Below are 6,219 nucleotides of genomic sequence, written 5' to 3' on the forward strand. Positions count from 1 at the left end.
TAAGGAACGCACACAAATTATGATACTGGAATCATGAAATGTATTTATATAAGTGAAGCCTATTAACTGTAGTGTATAGAGAGTAAAATACTTGTAATCTTTTTTATCGGGTTATTAGGAAGAAAGTAGTATGATACCTATAAATAGACTTGTTATGTATGTGATCTGTGCAATTGATTAAGAGCACTACTTTTCTGTTGTAAGTCTGAAGTAAAAACATGGTTCCAGCAGTCAGAGTGTATGCCTTTTAAGAATAATTGTGTTAATAGAGTAACATATACAATAAGACTACAGTACATGCTACAAACTGAAGACTTAAATAAGTCACATGCAACAAGTTTTACATGATATCTAGGGAAATATATAGATAACAATCCAATTGTAAGAAATCCTGTCGCCCCATTATTTATTGGACGGCTTTACCCTAAATTAACACGGGGTAGTCCAATTAGCGCTAATCTGGGTATGTGAAACCAGCTAGAAGCTTTTCTAATTCAAGTGTGACAAAAAATGGCATTCTGAGTATTCTTGGCAATTTGAGTTAGAGAAGGGAAGACATCATTCTTCCTATAATAGTTTTCAAGAGAATAGTTTCAATGGATCCCTACGTATCCTGTAAATTGTTCTATACCCTGGGCAATGCCACCATGGGGCCATGCCCCCACCCACCCTACACACACAGTTTTCCTACTGGGGGAGGCATATGATCATACGACTTATTTTATTTACTCTGAAAAACGCTGCCTATGTTTTTTTACATTTCCTCCTTGTGTCAGTGTGGCACTGTTGTGTAATAATAACGCTGTTTTTTCATAAACTGCGATTAATTTAAATTAGCAAACGTTCCAAAGTTTAAACGTAACATTTTCGTAGTGGAAAGAGGTGTAATTGAATTTACGCTACCAATCTACATGACACGAACTGAATTATACACACCAACATGTATTGATCAGGTAATTTATATATATATATATAGAGAGAGAGAGAGAGAGAGAGAGAGAGAGAGAGAGAGAGAGAGAGAGTAAGTCATTATTAATGGGACTCTTTTGACCTTTTTATCTCTATTTTTATAATCTAGTAGATCATCTCTTTTTAGTTTATCCACTTTTCTTAACTCCGTCTCTATAATTCTTTCTTTGTATCCTCTTTTTTTAAGATTTGTTTTTAATACATTTCTTTGTTTTACATAGTCACTTTCTTTTGAGCATATTCTTCGTATTCTTATTCCTAGACCCTTTGGAATTGCCCTTTTAGTGTGTATCGGATGTGCAGAGGACATGTGTAAATACTGGTGCATGTCAGTAGGTTTACAGAAGAGGTCAGTCTCAATTGAACCTTCTTCAAGTTTTACTATGGTATCTAAAAATTCTATTTCTTTCCTTGTCCATCGAAGGTCCACCTTAATATTACTGTGTATTTCATTTGCCATTTTATGAAACTGGAAAAGAGATTCTTCTCCATGTGTCCAAACCCCAAAAATATAATCTACAAACCGAATGTATTCTAAAGGTTCTCTTTCCGATTTTCTAAGTAATTGTTCTTCCCATTTCCCCATGTATGTCCTGCAAAATGCATTCCTAATTTAGATCCTATTGCGGTACCATCGTTTTGTTTGTAGTTCTTATCAACAAATGTAAAATAACTGTTTTCTAAAACTATGTTGATCATGTTCAGTACCTCTGCTGTAGGTATTGATTTATCTAGTCTATTATCTAATGCTTTTTGACAAGCTTCTAAAGTTTCTTTACGCGGGACACTTGGGTACAAGGATTTTACATCCATGCAAAATAAAATTGTATTCTCTGGAAGGTTGTGTTTTATTGATTCAAGTCTTTTTAAAAATTGTGTTGTATCCTTAACATAGCTTGGTAATTTCTCAATGTGCGACCTAAATTGTTTTTCTGCTATTTCAGCTATTATGTGTGTTGGATTATCAATTGTACTGACTATCATTCGCATAGGGTGATTTTCTTTGTGCATTTTAGGATTTCCTCTTGCTAGGCCTGTTCTTGCATTATGTGGCTGCATGTATTTTTTTAATTCTTTTGATATAATGCCTTTATTGTATAGTCTCTCCGCAATTTCCTTAACCTCTTTTACCGATTTATTGATCTTATTGCTTTTAACTTCTTCATATGTATCTGTATTATTTAATTCACATTCTACAGATTTCATATAGTCATCTGTGTTCATTATCACTATTCCTGAGCCTTTATCTGCTGGTCTTATCATTATATCATCATCATTTAACAACTCAGTCATAGCTTGTTCTTCAATATTGGTTAAATTAAGTTTACATCTTTTCTTTAGTCCTACTATTATTTCTTGTTTAACTACTTCAATATACATATCTAACCATTTATCTCTTCCATCCGTGTGCTTGTACTATTAATCTTAATCCCATGCTCATAATTACCCTCTGAATCCGAGATACTTTCATTGAAAAAATATTCTGCTAATCTCATGCGTCTATATCATTCTTATTGCTCTATAATTAAAATAACTGATCTCAGTGCGAGAAGAGAATATTCCTCATTAAGATTTAAACTGCGAGAGAAAGCAACATGTTAGGGTTTGCATGGCTACGTCTGTTTTCGCGTTAAAGGGCGTGTAGTTTTGTATGAAATCTGAACCGAACGAAACCTTGCACTTTTTTCGGAAGAACCTACTTTGCTAAGCTATATATATAAAAAAAAGTTGATCTATCTATCTACACGTTTCCCCATTTCTTCTTTTTTTGGCTGAGCAATGTTTTTGAAAAGTGTTACTTTTTCAGTAAATTGCGCTACTTATTTTAAAATGAACAATATTCGATGATGTGTGATAGACCCCGATTTGTTTTATGTAGCAAATTCCAGTCCACGGTTGGTTATGTGTTTTGTATACAATATGCATGTATCAGTTCAGTGAATGCTGTATATACAAATGTAACGTTATTAATGTGCAGATTTGTGAGTCCCCCTGTCATACCTCAGCAGCAGTAGTAACAAGTCAGATGCGTCACATTTACCTCTTTAAAGAATGTTACTAGAAGTAAGAGTTACCCTTTTGTTTTGGAACTTTATGCACAGATTTATTCGTCCAACATTGTGCATTCACACTGATTTTTTTAATCCTTGACGGCACTTAATCTATAGTTGCGGTTACACTCTGCTTATACTTATTCTTGGCGAGATGTTTGTTCAAAATTAAAGTGCATTATTAAAAAAAAAAAGCCTTTTATTTCCCTCTCCCTACAACCTAACACCATTGCTTCACCATTTTGTTAAATAATGTTGTGCATGTCTTGAATATTGCTCCTGTACATGTATTCATAATTAATCTAGAGCTGCTGCTGCATTTCCCTTTCAATTCAAAGATAACCACCAATGACATTACATATGGGATATGCCTGCCCATTGGGTAGGTATTGCTGAGCTCTCAATATCAGAGCTGCCGGTAGGCCCCATACCGGGATGATGCACTCGGTCCTGCCCACAGAGGGGATAAAACTCTCATCCAAAGGAAGCCATTTCTCTTTTTCCTTCTCAAGATGGTAAGGTAAGACCTCTATGTCTAGTTGAGCATGTTGATAGAAAAGAGCTTCTCGAGTCGAGTCGAATCAAGTCGATTGTATTTCCTTTGCATTCATGCTGAAAGCTGGCTCGCTGCTTTCCCAGAATCAACGACTTTGAAAAGACCGAGCCTTTTGCCTTTCTGTTTTTCAGCGGCCTCCTCGCTTGCATGGTAGGCCGCTCTTTGTTATCTGTCTGTCGTGTGTGAGCGACTGCCTGTGCAGTCACCCGTGAGTGGTTGTCTATTTCTTCCTGAGAGTACACAGTTCCTCCACGGGGCTAGGCCTTGCCGTATCCCCACTGTTGAGTGACTCTTCCAGCCGTGCTCTCCTCCACAGGGTTAGGCCTTTCTGCATCCCCGCTGTCGAGTTGACCTCGCCGGCTGCGTAAGCCCGCCCACCTCGGTGAGTCGGGCCTTGTAAACAAACAGTGTGCTCTTCCCTATACTATCTTTCTACCGTGTTTTTGCTGTCTGCTTCAACTCGCCCACTGCGGCTTCGGCCCTTGTGTCCCCCTGGTGCACGCGATGCACTGACCAGGTGTGTGTGACCGTGTGGATAGGGTAGGCACAATTGTGTAGCACCCCCCCCCCGTGCTTCGGTACCGCGGCGCACGCATAGCCCTTGGTACTTAGGTATCTCGGTGCACAAGTGCTCAGTGCATACGGCACACGGTGCCCAGCGCCACAGCGTCAGTGCACAGTCACAGCGCCGCATGGTACACAGTGCACATAGTGCTCTCGGTACTTGGTGCACGAACGCACGGTGCTGCACGGTATGTGGTTGTCACAAAGACGGCCGGAGTGGGTGGCGTCAGACCAGAAACAGGAACACAAACGACAGAGAGATGTGGTTTGGTATAAGCTGGGCGCGTGATCGCGCTCAGCATTTAATAAACAGAAAATAAAAGGTTTGAAACACAAAAACACGGGACACGGCACTACACGCCAAAATAAATAGACAAACAAAACGGACTACACAGACAAACGGTGCACGGAGACAAACAAACACGGTGAGTACAAACACTTATATTTACGATCTTATTTTACGTTTCTCCTTCTCTCTCTCTCACCCGTTCTCCACTCTCGAACACCCAACCCCGACTGCATGCTACGTGTCTCTATATATACTGTTGTGCTGGGATTCAATTACTAATTAATTATTCACTTGAATCCCAGCACATGAATTAATTCTGTGCAACCCCGTGCTCACATATTACATTTAACCAGCACGTGAAGTGATTTGTGCTCTCCTCGTGCCTAAATACAAATCTACACTTTTTAAAATCACACGTGAAACACAGACCCGTTTATATCCCGTGTATCAATGACTATACACCAACATTAACACACGCACACAACACACAAATGCACACAGGGACGGGGCACATTGCCACATATACCCCCCCTTGTGCGCAGCACACATGGCCTCAACGGCCACCTCCCCCCTTAAAAATCCAGCAGTCCAGGACAAAGTCTCGGGCTGGGAAGGGAGGCTTCAGTGGGCCCTTGGCTGGCAATGCTGTCAGCACCCCTGCCGGTAGTGGCACGGCTGACAGCCTGCTGGTCCATGCTTGCAGCGAACTTGCTGCAGGGGATGCTGGTCTCCTGACCTCACCCCCTTCCTTCGTAGCCGGTAGCTCCCCTTGGTGGGGCTCCGACCACAGTACTGCCGGGAGCGAAGAAGCTGCAATGGGAGCAGGTCTCCGGACCTCCCCCACGATCTCTGGCAGCGAAACTGCTGCTGGGGTTGGTGGTCTCCAGACCTCCTCCCCCTTCTTTGTGGCCGACAGTTCCCCTTTCTGGGGCTCCGGCCACCGTACTCCCCGTGGTGGAAGTACGGGAAGCAGAGACAGCTCCTGCTGTTCTGCTTCGGGCGGTGGTGGAGGCAGAGGCAGCTCCTGCTCCTCTGCTCCTGGAAGTGGCAGAGGCAGCTCCTGCTCCTCTGCTCCTTCCGGTGGTGGTGGCGGAGGCAGAGGCAGCTCCTGCTCCTCTGCTCCTTGCGGTGGTGGTGGCGGAGGCAGAGGCAGCTCCTGCTCCTCTGCTCCTTGCGGTGGTGGTGGCGAAGGCAGAGGCAGCTCCTGCTCCTCTGCTCCTTGCGGTGGTGGTGGCGGAACCAGCAGGTATTCACCCTCTGCTGGTGGAGGTGGGAGGGGCCAGCAGTCCTCCCACTGTGGTGAAGGTGGAACCAGCAGGTATTCACCCTCTGCTGGTGGAGGTGGGAGGGGCAAGCAGTCCTCCCACTGCGGTGGAGGTGGAACCAGCAGGCATTCACCCTCTGCTGGTGGAGGTTGGACCAGCAGGTATTCACCCTCTGCTGGCAGCTTGGGTCCTAGGGCTGTGGAAGCCCCGACTTCCCTCTCTTCGGGCTGTGGACGCACCGACTCCTCCCTTTTGGGCTGTGGACGCCCCGACTCCTCCCTTTTGGGCTGTGGACGCACCGACTCCTCCCTGTTGGGCTGTGGACGCACCGACTCCTCCCTGTTGGGCTGTGGACGTTCGGGCTCCCCCCACTCAGGCGTAGGACGTTCGGGCTCCTCCCACTCAGGCGTAGGACGTTCGGGCTCCTCCCACTCAGGCGTAGGACGTTCGGGCTCCTCCCACTCAGGCGTAGGACGTTCGGGCTCCTCCCGCTTGGGCTGTGGACGCTCGGGCTCCTCCCGCTTG

The sequence above is a fragment of the Acipenser ruthenus genome, chromosome 9 (assembly GCF_902713425.1).
Source record: "Acipenser ruthenus chromosome 9, fAciRut3.2 maternal haplotype, whole genome shotgun sequence".
NCBI lineage: Eukaryota > Metazoa > Chordata > Actinopteri > Acipenseriformes > Acipenseridae > Acipenser > Acipenser ruthenus.